At 55.2% G+C, this 15708-nt stretch overlaps 1 long non-coding RNA gene across 1 annotated transcript; it reads left to right on the top strand.

Annotated features, from left to right (window-relative positions):
* The first annotated feature begins 7555 nt into the window (after window positions 1-7555).
* On the top strand, window positions 7556-13719 carry LOC135978663 (uncharacterized). Its single transcript, XR_010596043.1, has 5 exons — window positions 7556-7719; window positions 8889-9002; window positions 10501-10524; window positions 13117-13196; window positions 13612-13719. It is a non-coding gene; the product is annotated as an uncharacterized LOC135978663 (long non-coding RNA).
* The last annotated feature ends 1989 nt before the right edge of the window (window positions 13720-15708 follow it).

Below are 15708 nucleotides of genomic sequence, written 5' to 3'. Positions count from 1 at the left end.
TTAAAAAATTAGTCCTTGAGAGCTTCTTCAGACCCTTAGTACCCAGGACCTGCTCCCCACAGCACAGTGAGAAATGCTGTCCAGCCCTGCTGGTACATACGGGATAAACAGAAAACAAACACACTTTAGGAACTGTGTTGTCCATAGGCTCTGAACAACATGTGGGGGTCAGCAGATTACAAATGCACGACAGACCTGTAGTGTAGACAGGTCCCAACTGTGTCCAATAGAAACATGGATTTTCCAGTCTCTTCTTTCTAGGAGTCCCCAGGGCTAAGGTAAAACCCCTGCTGCCCCTCCCCATTCTGCTCACCTCCAAGATGTGCTGGAGTTTGTCTGTGCTGAGGGGTGCTGTCAGCAGGATCGAGAGCTCGTCATCCATGTTCTCTGGGCAGGCCTTGCTCAGAGCCTGCCAGCGGAGGGAGACCAGGGGTCAGGATTATGGAACCTGGGGTGACACCTGCCAGGATGACAGCAGGCTCTGTAGTCCTTGCCCAGAGCAGCTCTCTGCAGAGAGTCTGGTGCACAGCAGTGTAGGGAACAGCCAAGCTGCTAGGGATGGGAGCTGGGCTTCCTGGCAGAGTCCAGCACCCAAAGCCCAGCATCTGCAAGGAAGGGATTCCCCACAGAGGGGCAACATCATATCCCAGCAGGTTTCTGGCTGGCCAGGCGACCATCTTTTAGTCCCACTCCTTCCTGGGTCTCGCTCATCCCAAACGAAAAGTCAAAAAATGTCTGTAACTGAAACAAGATCCTCTGTCCCTTGGGGGCTTTTCCTCAGCCTGACTTTGGCTCGGCCTGCCCTTGCTGGCCTTGGTAGCCCTTCCTATGGCCCTGTACATCCCCTTCCTTAGAGACCATGGGAGAACCAGTCCTACCATGGATTCTAGGTTCTGCCCCAAGGCCCTGTACCCAACAGCTAGGCCTGCTCCTGTACCTTTGTTGCGGTTTCCCCTGGTTTCCCCTCAGCTGGAGCTCACTCTGTAATCCATTTGGCCTAGCTCCAGGCTTTATAGCCCACAGGCCAAGCCCCCCGTTATATACCCTCCTCCTTAGAACCTGGCCCACGCGGGGGCAAGTTCTATTCTTCTCCAAGCTTCATCCCTCCTCATCTCATCGCCGTCACCGGCTGCGCGCTTGTACAGCCTGTGCGCAGTGTCTGCAGCTCCACTGCCAGCTCGCTCGGGGCAAAGCTTCTCTTCTGCAGTATCCCGACGCTCTTCCTGCAGCCACTCAGTCTCATGAACAGCTGCTTGCAGAGCCTGTTCTGAAGCCTTTAGCGTCTTCTGTTGCCTTTTTGCTACTGCCGCTGCATATGCCAAAACCTTTTCGGTCAGTGTCTGAGAACCCACCATGGACTGCTCCACCCTTGTGCTTGTCCCTCCTCCAGTCTGCTTCATCTCTGGGCCAATCATTTCGTCCTTCATCTCCCTGCAGCACCCGACAAGGTGTGTTGGTGGAGGGTCTGCAAGGTCCATGGCCACCCCAGCCACCTCCACCTTGCCTGCCTCATGGGGGTTTGTGTCAGAGGACACCTTCTCCTTTCTTTCTAACTTCTTAGGGCCCTGGCCCCTCGTTCAGCCACTCAGCAATTTCCTAAGCAGGCCATGTCTTTTGATATGGCCTGCTTCTCTGCTCCCAAAACAAAGAACTCTTGCTCCCATCTTGGCATTAGGCCACGTTTGTACACTTTCTCATGCCCTTCTCCCTGGGCTAACCTTCTCAGCACAGCCCAGGCATGCTCTCCTTCTCTGCTCTTTTTGTCCATAGCAGACCCTGGGTTGATTTCCCTTTGCAGGACCTCTCACAGGTATTGCTGCTGCTGCATCTGTAGCTCCACCTGCACTTCCTTCTGCGTCTGTTGGTTTTCTAGGAGCTGCTGGAGAAACCCCTAGATCTGCTTTGGCTGCTTAGCCAGTCCCTGGAACTGAAATGGGAAATCCAGCGACCAGGTTGGTCCCTTGATACACCTGCTTGGGGGAGGGATAGCTCAGTGGTTTGAGCATTGGCCTGCTAAACCCGGGGTTGTGAGCTCAATCCTTGAGGAGGCCATTTCGGGATCAGGGCAAAAAACTGTCTGGGGATTGGTCCTGCTTTGAGCAGGGGGTTGGACTAGATGACCTCCAGAGGTCCCTTCCAACTCTGATATGCTATGATTCCTTCAGCAACCAAGACTTCCCTCACGGATCACAGGGGGAACTCAATCCTGCCAACTATGCTAATCATAAATGAATCTACTCATCGTTAGGTGCCCCCCGGCAGCCAGGCATGGCATCACAGCCCTCTCGCTGGGCTAGCGTCCCCCATCCATGGTCGCTCCAGCACCACGGCAGTTTCTCTGCCTGGTAACTCCGGCCAGGTCACCACCTTCTGGGGCCCAGCTTGCCTCACACTAAAAGTCCAAAGAGGTCTTTCCACAGACAGAAGTCCTTCTGCCATCGCTAGGGCACTTGCTCAGCCTGTAGCCCCCTTGCTGGGCTTGGGAACCCTCTACAGGTGCATGTACGCCGCCTCCTCTGGGGCCGGTAGGGGAACCCAGTCCCACCCTGACATTGATAGCAGCTCAGGGCCCTGGACCCAACAGCTAGGTCTGCACCTTTCTCTTTGCTGCACTTTTCCAACCTCTCTTCTCAAGTTCCCCTCCAGGCTTTCCTTGCTGCTCTGAACTTCCTACCTCGTTCTCAATCCTGTTGCTACCCCAGCTGGGGTGTATCACCAGTGAAGTCTGGCTCTTTAGGGGGGCGGATATGGTGCCTCTCAGTTCGGGCTCATTCTGTAATCAGCTTTCTGTGAGTGCCAGGGGGCTCCATTTCCCCTTCCACTAGCTCCCCATTTACAGAGAGCCAGAGCAGTACCTGCAGCAGGGAGCGGGAGTTGCTGGTGGCCTCAGAGGCACAGGCCCTGCAGCGCCTCGGGCACCTGGCGCAAGTGCCGCATGATACGGAGCTGGCGCATCACATTGGCCGTGACGTCCTCCTGCTGCAAGGGAACGAGAACCTGTCTGAGACTCAGACGCCTCCGAGGAATCAGGGGGGATTAACGGCCCCTGGAACCAGCAGCATTTCCACCCAGCCCCTGCCCACCTCTGAGGGATGGATTCCCCCTCCTGACCCCCAGGATGAAGTCTTGTTGTCCTTCCTAGTGACCTCCAGTGGCAACCCCCCTCCTTGTACGGGGAGCTCCTGCCACCTCCCCCTCAGTGCCCCTGACAGCTGTTCCACCTCCAATCCACAGCTCAAGTTCTCAGACCCCTCTCCTCCAGCCCCACCCAGGTTGGGTAGGGAGGGGACTGTAGCGGGGGGGTCAGGAGGGATTCTGGCAGCAGTGAAGTGGGATGTGGGGAGGTTGAGACCTTTCCCCAAGTCACCCCAGCCACTAATGCTGAAGCCGCAGGATGGCAGCCCTGGTGAATGGGACGGATCGGCAGCCCCTGCTGACTGAATCCTCCTGTTCTCTCCAGCAGGGCCGGCTTTAGGAAGGGCGGGGCCCAATTCGAACATTTTTGGCGGGGCCCCGGCAGGGATGACTAACAAACAAAATAATGTAAAAAAAAGCCTTTCATTTCTTCCATGTATTATTTACTTTCCATAACTATATAAATAATAAAATTATATATTCTGTACATTGCATCATATATGCTGTTGATTGGTTATTAATGAGCTCCGTTTCACGTGTGTGGGTCCCCGCCACTCCCTGGGGGTGTGCTAGGGTGACCAGATGTCCTGATTTTATAGGGACAGTCCCGATTTTTGGGTCTTTTTCTTATAGGATCCTATTATCCCCCACCCCCTGTCCCGATTTTTCACACTTGCTGTCTAGTCACCCTAGTGGTGTGCACATGTGTGGGTCCCAGCTGCTCCCTGCCCCCCTCATTGAAGCAGGTGTGCAGGGTTACTGCCCTGGGAACTGCAGGGCACCAGTGGACATGGGGCTGGCTGGAGGCAGGGCAGGGGCTCGCTGGAGGTAGGGTCTGGCTGCAGGCAGGGCAAGGGGTGCGGGGCTGGCTGGAGACAGGGGTGTGTGGGGCTGGCTGGCTTTGGGCAGGGCCGCAGGGGGGTGCGGCAGGGGTTGCCTGGAGACAGGGGAGGGGGTGCGGCAGAGGCTGGCTGTGGGCAGGGGGTGCAGGGCTGGCTGCAGGCAGGGCATGGGGGCAGGGCTGGTGCGGGCAGAACAGGGGTGGCGGGGCTGGAGGTAGGGCAGGGGTGCAGCAGGGGCTGGCTGCGGACAGGGGGTGCAGGGCTGGCTGGAGACGGGGCTGGCTGCGGGCAGGGCAGGGGGTGCGGGCTGGTGCGGGGACGGGGTGCAGCAGAGGCAGCTGGAGCCCCGGCCCTTTAAATAGCCCCCGAGCCCCCCGCTATCCCAGGGCTCTGGGGGCTATTTAAAGGGCCCAGGGCTCCCCTGCTTCTACCGCCCCGGCCCTTTAAATAGCCGCGGGAGCTCTGGGGAAGCAGCGGGGCTCCAGTGGCTATTTAAAGGGCCAGGTTGGTAGAGGCAGCGGGAGCCCCGGACTTTTTAAATAGGCCCCAGAGCCCCGCAGCCCTACCCAGCAGTGGGGGTCTGGTGGCAACTTAAAGGGCCTGGGGCTCCGGCCCCTGCTGGGAGCCCTAGGTCCTTTAAATTGCCCCCTGGGGAAGCCGAGCCACCCTGGTACAGCGCACCGGCTCTTGCCGGTACACCGTACCGGGGCTTGGGCCCGGGGCCCGATTCAGGGGAATTGGTTGAATTGGCCTAAAGCCGGCCCTGGTGGGGGTATGGCCACAGCGCCGCAGGGAGGGGAACCCTGAGGTGTGGGGGCTGGGTGGGTACTGGGAGTTCCTCCTGAAGGGACGGGGGTTGGCCAAGGTCACTCAGCCCCGGGGTGTGGGAGGGGGACTGGCTGAGGGCACTCAGAGCCCCAGGAAGTGGGGGGGGGAGCTGAGGGGAGGGACTGGCCAGGGGTACTCAGAGCTCTGGGGGGGGGCTGTCCGGGGGGGCACTCACAGTCCTAGGAGGTGGGTGGGGGAGGGGCGCACAGGATTTCAGGAATTCTCTGGCAGTGAAGAGCTGCTGGCGGCAGGGAGGAGCCAGCCGTGACAATCCCCACTTGGGATCTCGGGCTGGGCTCTTGGCTATGGGGCCCGTGGCCAAGCTGCAGTGGAAGGTGACCTGAAGGAAATGCCTCGGCCTCCAGCTAGGAAGGGCCTGGGCCAGCAATGACCCACCGCGCAGTGTCCCAGCTCCCTGCCCCACACCTGCGGGGCACGGCCCCTCCTCTGTAGGGAGGTTGGCATGTACCTTAGTGCTGCTTCCTCCATCCCCAAAGGCCTCTCCCAGCCAGTCTCTGGCAACCCCTGCCGTTCAGTACGCACATTACCCTGCTGTGACATACCGGGGGGGGGAACCCCACGGGGATGGGGGGGCTGTCACACAGCTGGGCAATTTAACCTGGCTGGGCAGGAGTGACTGTCTCCCTGGAGCTGGGGTCTCTGCTCCTCTGAGTCTCAGCCCAGGTGTCTCTCTGCCCTTCTCCCCAGTCAACCCCGGGCGAGGTGGGAGAGCCCCACGTTGCGTTCCAGCCCCGCATTCATACCCACAAGTGCTGGTGGGTTCCAATCCCAGCTGAACACGCCCACCCGGCCCTAGTGCAGAGCAGAAGGGCCCAGAGCTGCCCCACAGACCCTCTGGCTCTCCGAGCCAGCTCTTACCCATCACTGCAGCACGTCTGGCCCAGGCTGAACGCTGCTGCTCTGTTCAGAGAGGCTGGCACTTCTCGCTCCTGCCCTATGAGGGGCAGGTGCTGCTACCGACTGCTCCCCCTAACCCCCGCCCTGCTGTGCTCTGGGGATGCTGCCCTGCTGTGGAGCTCTCAGGTGTCTTGAACTGGAATTTGTTTGGAGAGAAACTGCTAAGAAGCCCTATCAGCCCCGAGCAGAGAATACCTGGGAGCCTGCCTGGGTCGGGCGGGTCTGGTACAGCCTCCCCCCAGATAAGGCTCTTCCCTGGACCTGCCACTCATTGGAATCTGGAACGATTCCCTCCGAGGTAACACCCGGGGCAGCCAGGGCAGGGCAGGGTACGGCCTGCTCCCCTGGAGCGTTAGGGCTTTCAGGAGTCAGAGGTGCCAGCGGAGCAGGTTGTACGTTAAAGCAGCGAAGGCAGTTGGGGGGCAGAGGAATTGGGTGCTTTGCCATTGCACTTGATCAGCTCAATTTGAAAATTCTTTCAAAGGAAATCCAGATGTATACATCTGACTGGGGTACATGTACACACATACACACGCACACTCACATGTGCACACACTCATGTGCACATACACGTACACGCATACATACACACATGTACACATACACATATGTACAGATGTACACATACACGCACACACGCTGTCCCTGGAGCGCCCCAGGATGCGACTGATGGGGTGGCTGGCTATTATGGAGGCAGAAGGGGGTTGGGAGAAAATAATCAAGAAGAACTTTTGCTGAAAATGCAAACCTAAGCTGGAAATCTGTGCAGGGCTGGGTCAGCGAAAATGATCTTTTGAGCTGTTCTTATTAACCGTGGTCCTGTACTTCCTGGTTTGTGTCGGACCCAGGCAGGAGACTGGGCTGCTCTCAGCTGTAGAAGCCATTGGAATGAGCCAGGTCGGAATGAGCCAGGCCCTCAGAGCCTTCTGCCACCAATCGCCCCAGCAGTCACTGATCCACACCAAACCACGTCCTTCCAGTCAGGCAGTTTCATATGCACACGTCAAACCCTTGGTTTGCCACTCAGACACCACGGTGATGGGCACAGTAAGGCCCGAGAGACGCTAAACAGGCAGACAGACAAGGAAATAGTGGCCCTGCCTACAGGTGTGTGTGTGGTGCAAACGGATGAACACCAGTTGCTGGCTGAAGGCACAACCTTAATTCCCACATCTCCTGTCTGTCAGCTATCGTTCGCTTGGCAGCCTGAGCTCCAATTTCTAACGCAGCGTTTTGCTCTGGCCTATTGTGGTTCTCATGTCCGGGGGCGCCTTGGCCCCTGGTATCAGGAGCGGTGCTAAGGAGGCTGCTTTTCAAAGGTCCTTAAGTAGGGTTGTCAACTTTCTACTTGCACAAAACCAAACGCCCTTGATCCAACCACTTTCATGCCCTTCTCTACGGCCCCACCCCCACTCACTCCAGCCCAGCCCGCCTCTCTCAGTCGCTCGCTCTCACACCCTCACTCACTTTCACTGGGCTGGAGCTGGGGGTTGGAGTGCAGGGAGGGGTGAGGGCTCCGGTGGGGATGCGGGCTCTGGGATTGGGCTGGAGATTAGGGGTTTGGGGTGCCAGAGGGGGATCCGGGCTGGGGCAGAGGGTTGGGGTGCAGAGTCTGGGAGGGAGTTTGGGTGCGGGGGGGGCTCAGGGCTGGGGTAGGGGATTGGGGTGGGGGGGTCTGGGAGGGATTAGGGTACAGGAGGGGGTTCCGACCTGGGGCAGGGGGTTGGGGTGCCGGGTATGAGGTCTGGGAGGGAATTTGGGAGTGGGAGGGGGTTCCGACCTGGGGCAGGGTTTCTGAGTGCGAGCTCCGGCCAGGCGGCGCTTACCTCAGCCAGCTCTTGGTCAATGGCACACCGGTGCTAATGCAGGCTCCTGACCCCTGGTCTCCCTCCGCTGGCAGGCTCTGAGCAAGGCCTGCCCAGAGAACATGGATGACGAGCTCTTGATCCTGCTGACAGCACCCCCCAGCACAGACAAACTCCAGCACATCTTGGAGGTGAGCGGAATGGGGAGGGGCAGCAGGGGTTTTACCTGAGCCCTGGGGACTCCTAGAAAGAAGAGACTGGAAAATCCATGTTTCTATTGGATCCTTCCGAGTATGCATTGGTGATATAAACTCACTGGGTGACCTTGGGGTAACTCACTTCCCCCTTACGGCATCAGTCTTCTCCACTATCAAATCTACACTGGGGAAGAAGGACAGAAGCCCCGACAATCACCTTCACCTCTGGGTGTCTGGTCCTGGGAGCCAAAACCAACTGGACTATCTGCCCCATCTCCTAAACTGCCCTGCCTTCCCCTTCTAGGGCCTTGTCCTTAGTGCTCAGCCTGGCCCCTTCCCAGCTTGTCCCTGACCTTTAAAGGACTCTCCAAGCCCCTCCCATGCCTGCTTCCCTTGGGGTCTCTCTCCTGGCTGAGCACAGGCTGCCCTTCTATCTCTCAGCAGGCCTGGGTCCTAGTCACAGGCTGCGTCTTGTCACGTGACCCCCACACTTCTTCCCTTCGCCCTAGGGAGCTGCATCACCTGGGCTAGGTGCAGTTGAGCTCCAACCCCTTTCCTGGCCATCTCACCCAGGGACAGGTTGAAACTGGAAACCTGTGGGTAACAGTAACTGGTTGCTCCCAAAGGTGCTGAAGACACAATGGAAGAGGAAATCCTTTGGCCTGGATTGAAATTATTCCGACTGAAAGTGAATGAGAGAAAATAGGTCCAGAGTTCTCTTCCTAGCAGCAGAAAATGTAGCGATTGATAGAGGTTCAGGTCAGAAAGGACCATTATGTGCATCTAGTCGCCCCTCCTGTATAACTCAGGGCTAGAATGTGACCAAGTGGTTCCTTCAGCCAACCATAGCATGGGACTGAGCCAGAGCACGTCTTTTGGAACGACATCCACATGCAGGAGAGCCAGCTGGCTACCAGAAAATCTCTCTTCTGCAGTGACGTGGGGTTAAGGGACACGGGGGAAAAGACATGGCGGCTGTGACTAAACTTAGAGCAGCAAGGCCAGGAAAACCAGGGTTAGGTCCCAGGCCTGGCTATCAGATCTGCTGTTTTCTATTCCTGGCTTTGGGACCATGAGCGAGTCTCTGCACCGCTGGGTGCCTCGCTTTCCCCAGCTATCAAATGGAGCTAATCAAGGTTTTGTTTGTTCTCCCCATTTTACAGGGTGGGAAACCGAGACACAGTTGGGACCTGTCTACACTACAGGTCTGTCGTGCGTTTGTAATCTGCTGACCCCCACATGTTGTTCAGAGCCTATGGACAACACAACTCCTAAAGGTACGTTTGTTCTGTGCTTCTCCCCTATGTACCAGCAGGGCTGGACAGCATTTCTCACTGTGATGTGGGGAGCAGGTCCTGGGTACTAAGGGTCTGAAGAAGCTCTCAAGGACTAAATTTTTAAAATAATTGTTATCAATGAATTGGGAGAAAACATACAATCACTGCGGATAAGATTGAGGGGTGACAAAATACAGGCAGAGTGGTAATTCCTGATGGGGAGAGGGCAGTGATACAGAGCGATCTGGCTCATTCGGTCAGCTGGACCCATTCAAAGAAAACAAGTTTGAGCAGAGCCCAATGCAAGGTCCTATACGTGGCAACAAGGCACGCCGGCCACACCTCCAGAATGGGGATGTGGATCCAGGAAAACAGTGACTCTGAAAAGGATTTAGGGGCCAGAGTGGAGAAGCCACTCAACATGAGCTCCCAGTGTGATGCTGTGGTGAACAGGGCTAAAGCCATCATTAGACGTAGGAGCAGAGCCGTGAGTAGGATAGGGAGGTGACACAGCAGCAGTGAGACTGCTATTGGAATACTGCCTCCAGTCTTGGTGTCCTCCTTTGAAAAAGATGGTCCTAGAAATTGGAGCTGGGGCAGCAAAGAGCCATGAAATGTTCTGAGGGCTGGAGAAAAATGCCTTCTAGTGAGCTATTGAAAGAGCTCAACCTGTTTAGCTTATCAAAAGAAGATTGAAGAGGACTTCATTGAAGTGTTGAAGTGCCTTAATGGAGAGAAAATACTGGGTATTAAAGGGCTCTCTAGTCTAGCAGAGAAAGGCAGAACAAGACCCAATGGCTGGAAGGTGAAAAGAGACAAATTCCTATGACAAATAAGGCACAAATATTCAACAGCGAGGATGATTGACCACAGGAAGAAGCTACCAAGGAAAGTGGTGGATTCTCCATCTCTTGATGTCATTAATAAAGACTAGATGCCTTTCCGGAATGTGTTTGCCCCAAAAGTATCTATTGTGGTAGACAGGAGGCCTGTGATATGCAGGGGGTCAGATTAGATGCTCTAACGGTCTCTGCTGCCCATAAAGTCTACTCATTTCTGAGAAACCGAGTGTAGCATTGGAAGCAGCTTGTGATGTTTTACTGTCTAGCCGGCTTGCTTCCTAGAATGAACACTCATTGAGTGGGGTGATCCACAGAGAGTAGCTCAAACCTCCAAAGTGTCAGCCCTGTGGCAGGACATTAGAACTGCAGGGGAGGGGTGGGTGTGGCAGTGACATCACAAAGGCCTTTTCCAGGACCTCAGCCTATTGGCCAAAGGTGCAGGGGAGGTGGTGACTTCACAGAGGGATGCTGACATCAGCCAGGCAGGACAGGAGCGCAGGGCCAGGGAAACCTCAGAGACCCCTGTGGCTTTGCTTCAGCAAGTCCCCTTCTCGAGATCTCTCTTTGAGGTCTGAGAGAGTATTTGGGTTCACGTATGTGAGCACCAGGAGGAACCTCTTTTGAGTTTTCTCCTTTCTTTTTCCTGATTTCTCTAGAAAACTGACGTCCCTGTTTAGAAGGTAAGAGCCTCTGAGAGGTTTGGAACCTGTTCAGTCTGATGCATCTGGCGCCAGCTGAATTTTAGGCATGGAAAACACTAGCTTAAGGTGGCCAAATTTTATTCCGCACCTGGGATTTTGTCCCTTAGAATCTCTGGGGACATTAAGGTTTGTCCTTTTTCTTTTACCTTTTCCTCCATCCCTCCCACCTTTCTCTTCATCTCTTACTTCTTTTGTCCTTTCCCCGTTCCCCTCCCACCACCAGGAGGGGTGTGTGTGTGTCGTGGGGGGTGCTCTACAACTCCCATTGTGGGAGGTCCACCGAAAAATGTGGCGTTGAAATAGTGCTCAGACAGTGATCCCCAGCGGTGACCTGGGCCATCCTTTGGGCTCTCTGGTGAGAACCCTCATCCCCCCGCCCCTCGGTCTCTACCCTGATTGGCTGAGCAGGGGGTTATTGACAGGGAGGAGACTCAGGTCCCTGTTGTTTTCTTTTAAGATCAAGTAAATAGTCATAACCAGTCATATGTTCAACAAATTTTGCTGCTTCTCTGCAGTTCATTATTTTCTCTACCATTCCAGTTCTCCTAAAATACTTGCTGAATAATTACTATGAACTCTTGCTGGTCCGGAACTCACTTGAGAACACTTTATTCAGGTCATTCAATGTCTGAAATTCAAGATCCGATGGTTAGTTTGAAAATCAGGGCTCTTGGGTCCTATTCCCAACTCTGCCACGGACTGGCTGTGTGACCTAAGACAAGTCAATTCTCCATTCTCAGCCTTAGCTTCTCCCTCTTTCAAGTAGGGATAACAATCCGCTCCTACCTACCTCCCGACAGGTGGAGGATGGGGATCTATTGGAGAGTGTCACTAGGAGCAGTGCATAAGATGAGGTGTCCTATCACGTTTACTCAGATCAGATTATGACATAATAGAATGGCTGAAATAGTCTATTTTATTTGTATTTTATTATGTTGCAATTGTTAAGAGCAGCAACTACTTAGCTCAGACTGAAACATCTCATCTAATTTTTGACATCTAAGTGTCTCCTCTTTGTGTAGCTCAAACCTCCAAAGTGTCTGCCCTGTGGCAGGACATTAGCACTGCAGGGGAGGAGTGGGTGTGGCAGTGACATCACAAAGGCCTTTTGCAGGACTTCAGCCTATTGGTCAAAGGTGCTGGGGAGGTGGTGACCTCACAGAGAGATGCTGACATCAGCCAGGCAGGACAGGGGCGCAGGGCCAGGGAAACCTCAGAGTCCCCTGTAGCTTTGCTTCAGCAAGTCTCCTTCTCGAGGTCTGTCTTTGAGGACTGAGAGAGTATTAGGGGTTACGTACGTGAGCGCCAGGAGGAACCTCTTTGAGTTTTCTCTTTTCTTTTTCCTGATTTTACTAGAAAACAGACGTCCCTGTTTAGAAGGTGAGAGCCTCCGAGAGGTTTGGAACCTGTTCAGTCTGATGCATCTGGCGCCAGCTGAATTCTAGGCATGGAAAACACTAGCTTAAGGTGGTCGAATTTTATTCCCCACCTGGGATTTTGTCCCTTAGAATCACTGGGGACATTAGGGTTTGTCCTTTTTGTTTTACCTTTTCCTCCATCCCTCCCTCCTTTCTCTTCATCTCTTACGTCTTCTGTCCTTTCCTCTGTTCCCCTCCCACCACCAGGAGGACTCTGTGTGTGTGTCGTGGGGGGTGCTCTGCAGTGGGAACAGGGATAATTCTCCAACTTTGGGCTGTCGAGAGCCTGGGTGAGATAAGGGGCGTTAAAGCCCTTTGTAAAGGAGAAAGGGGAGTTTCACGGTGTTGAGCACCAAGGAATTCTAAACTTTGCTAAAACATCTAGTCTGCAGAAACCAGAAATGGTTGGGGCCACATTGTAACCATTGTCTTTTTTAAAGCCCATTGAGGGATGTGAGTCCCACCCTTTTAGGTATCTGGGGTGCTGGGAGAAGAGAAGAGGTGCCTGTCTCCATTTTATGGCCTCAACAAACTAAGTGCTGTGCCCCAGTTCTCGTCAGAGATCCCTGAAAAAGAACGTCTTCCCATCCATTAACATACCTGGAAAGATACTGGAACTCCTTATTAAACAATCAGTTTGTCAGCACCTACAGGACAATTTGGTTCTTGGGACTAATGAGCATGGACTTGTCAAGAACAAATCATTCCAAACCAATCCTAGCTCCTTCTTTGGCAGGGTTACGGGCCTAGTGGAGGTGGGTAAACAGTAGATGTGATCCATCTTGGTGTTAATAAGGACATTCTCACAAACAAACTAGGGAGATGTGGTCTAGATGCAATTAGTATAATATGTGTGCACAGATGGTTGAAAGCCCGTACTCCAACAGCCCAGAACCAAACACTCCTCCTCCTGGGCAGTGCGCTCCAACCTCTAATGGTCAGATGCTGCTTAGCACTGTCAGAGCAGCTTTTGCTGGGGGATTCTCCCAGCACTTTCCAATAGTGGGAAAGTATGAAATCCCCATTTGACTGCTGGGGACAGAGCCTAGAGCGGGGATCAACTTGCCCAAAGTCCCACAGGTCAATAGGAAATCAGCAATGTCCAGTGTGGCCCGAATCTCACACGCTCCTTTGTCTCCTTTGGGTCTCACAGGAGCTCATTGAGGAGCTGCCTGATAACTCTCCACCCAGCGCCGTCCTCGCTAACTCCCTGATTGCTGTGGGCAACCTCAGGTACCGAGACCCTCCGGCCCGGTTCCCCTCACCCCAGTGCTGCTCAGGCCCAGGGCTGGGAGTCACTGCCCCTCCCACTCCCACTCCCAGGTCACCGCCCAAAGGTGGCTCCTCTGGCAGAGGTGCGGGGAAGGGTCACTCTCTCCTGGCTGGGCTGTTCTTTTCACTCCAGTAACATTGCAACGGCTTTGGGGAGAGGCTCACTCCCAGGATCAGATACAGGGTGCAGGGAACAGGTGCTATTCCTGCCCTGCCACTGTGTGTCTGAGAAACCTTGGCCTTGTCATTCCCTGGCTCGGTGCCTCAGTTTCCCTTCTTGCCAGCCTGTGCCTATTTCCCTGCAGTTTCACCTGCGTGTTGGTGCCAGTCCCATCCCCGCACTGCACAGTCTAATACCGGCTCCTCTCTCTTCCAGCACCATGACACCTGCTGTGGAGCCAGAGCTGGAGACCCACCTCCTTCGAGCTGCCCTGCACGCCGCCTTCACCCTGGGCATGGAGAAGGACACCACCCAAGTGCAGGTAGATCAGCTAAAGTCATGGATTGAAGAGCCAGCTGTCATCCTGCCATGAGTCCTTGCTAATTGCCTGCAGTGGGATGTGAATGAGAGAGGCCAGGATATGTGTTTGGGGGTCACACCAGTGCTTCCCAGAGACCCCACTTCCCATCCTGTGGCAAGTTTAGCCCCAGTTTCCCTAACTCTGACCCATGGCTCTCCCTTGCTTTCAGGATCTGCCTAGGGTCTTGCCAGACCTCCTGGACGCCATGCTGGGAAACCTACTGGCAGAGTCCCCAGACACCGACAGGCTCCAGTACATCTTGGAGGTGAGCCCGATGAGAGGGGTGGGGGCAATTTTACCTTCACTCTTAGATCCATTTTCCAGTCTGTCCTCCTAGCCGGGCCCCCAGTGGGCATCCTTGGTCAGGGCAGTCAGTGCAATGCCTCCTTTCCCCACAGCACATTAACTACTGGATCGTGTCCAGGGTGCCGCGAGAGAGAGCCAGGGCCGTTAAGAGCAGCACGGCCCTGCTCAGATTCACCATCACCCTCCCTGAGTTTGACGTAAGTGACCTCTGACCCCAGCTTCCTGACTCCAGGCGTAGGTGATCTGGCTCCGACGGGCTGTAGGATCTGCTGCTGCAGGGGCTGTGGGTTAGGAGTGTTCCTCTTGGGAAGGCAGAGTCAGAGCAGAGAGTGAGCCTGGCTTGAGTCAAGTTCTTCTTTTCCTAGTTAAGTGGTGACTCTGGGCTTTTAAGGGGACTGTGCTCCAGGTTCATGCCTCCCTGTCATCCTGGAGCAGCTGGGGAAGCAAGTCCTCATGGAAGGCCCTGCCCACAGCCCTGTGCTCCAGGCTTCCTTGGGGGCAGAGGAAATTAAGGGTCTGGCTCTAGCTCCTATCCTCTAGCATCTCCTGCAGAGGGGCTGAGGGGAAGGAGAGTCTTGGCCCGGGGGGGACTGGGAGCCGACAGGAAAATGCTGATGGAGTCCCCTCTCCCTCTCCCGTCCATTAGAACTCAGCAGAATTCCCCAGGATGGGTCACCACATGGCACAGCTGGCTCTGTCCGTCAGTAACCCAGCCAAGGACATCAGCCGGCACACCAGGGAGGGGGTTTACCGGCTCTACCAGCTGCTGCTGCACCAGAGGGGTAAGGAACCCAGCTGGGAAATGGCACCCGCTAGAAGAGTGAGACTGGGACCCCAGCCAATTTCTCTCAGACTGACCCCGGCTGGAGGATGAGTCTCTCTATCTCTTTCTGTGTTCCACACCACGCCCTGCAATTCTGTTGGGCCGGGCACGCAGCGAGGACTCTGCCCACTGTGCAGCCACCAATGGGATTGGAAGGACACAAGCCCTGCAACCAGAAGGACAAATGTGTGTCTCTCTCTCCCTGTCACCTACTCCCTCCTGGGGGAAACCCAGCAGCTGATGGGGGACAAGGTGAGCAGCTGCATTAGACTCAGGAGATTGGGGCGGGGCCCAGGCCTCATTCCCATCCTGTGGCCATTCGCTGGCCTGGCACAAGGAGCCTTGTGGGGAATGAAAGGGAGAGCAGGTGCTCCTGGGAAGGGAGATGAATTCACCTCCATGAGCAGGAGCGAGCCAGCTTGTCCCTGGAGCAGCTCCACCCAGCTCTTTAGCCAGGCTAATTAATGACAAGCTTTGCCTCATCCCAGACTTACGTTCTTAGGAAAGGGTGCTATCGCACTTGGGAAGGGCAGGAGAGTCCCCCAAGTGCCCTCTGAGAGACTCTCCTGTCCCACAGGGCCGCACCCAATTCCTAGTGGTCTGGTGTCTGTGTCACCCGAGCCACCACCCAGAGTTGCTCCCATCACTGGCAGCCTGGGAGGCCAAGGACTGACGGGTGATGGCGTCTGACCAGGCAGGGCTGAGGCACATGGGCAGGGGACGCTTGTCCTGCTGCTGGCAAGGCTGGACCCGTTCTGGAGAGAACAGGAGGATTCAGTCAGCAGTAGGGTTACCATGTCTAATAAATAAAAAAAGAGGACCC

Source organism: Chrysemys picta, unplaced genomic scaffold (genome assembly GCF_011386835.1).
Source record: "Chrysemys picta bellii isolate R12L10 unplaced genomic scaffold, ASM1138683v2 scaf375, whole genome shotgun sequence".
Taxonomy (NCBI): domain Eukaryota; kingdom Metazoa; phylum Chordata; order Testudines; family Emydidae; genus Chrysemys; species Chrysemys picta.
This window is presented reverse-complemented; position numbering and strand designations above follow the sequence as displayed.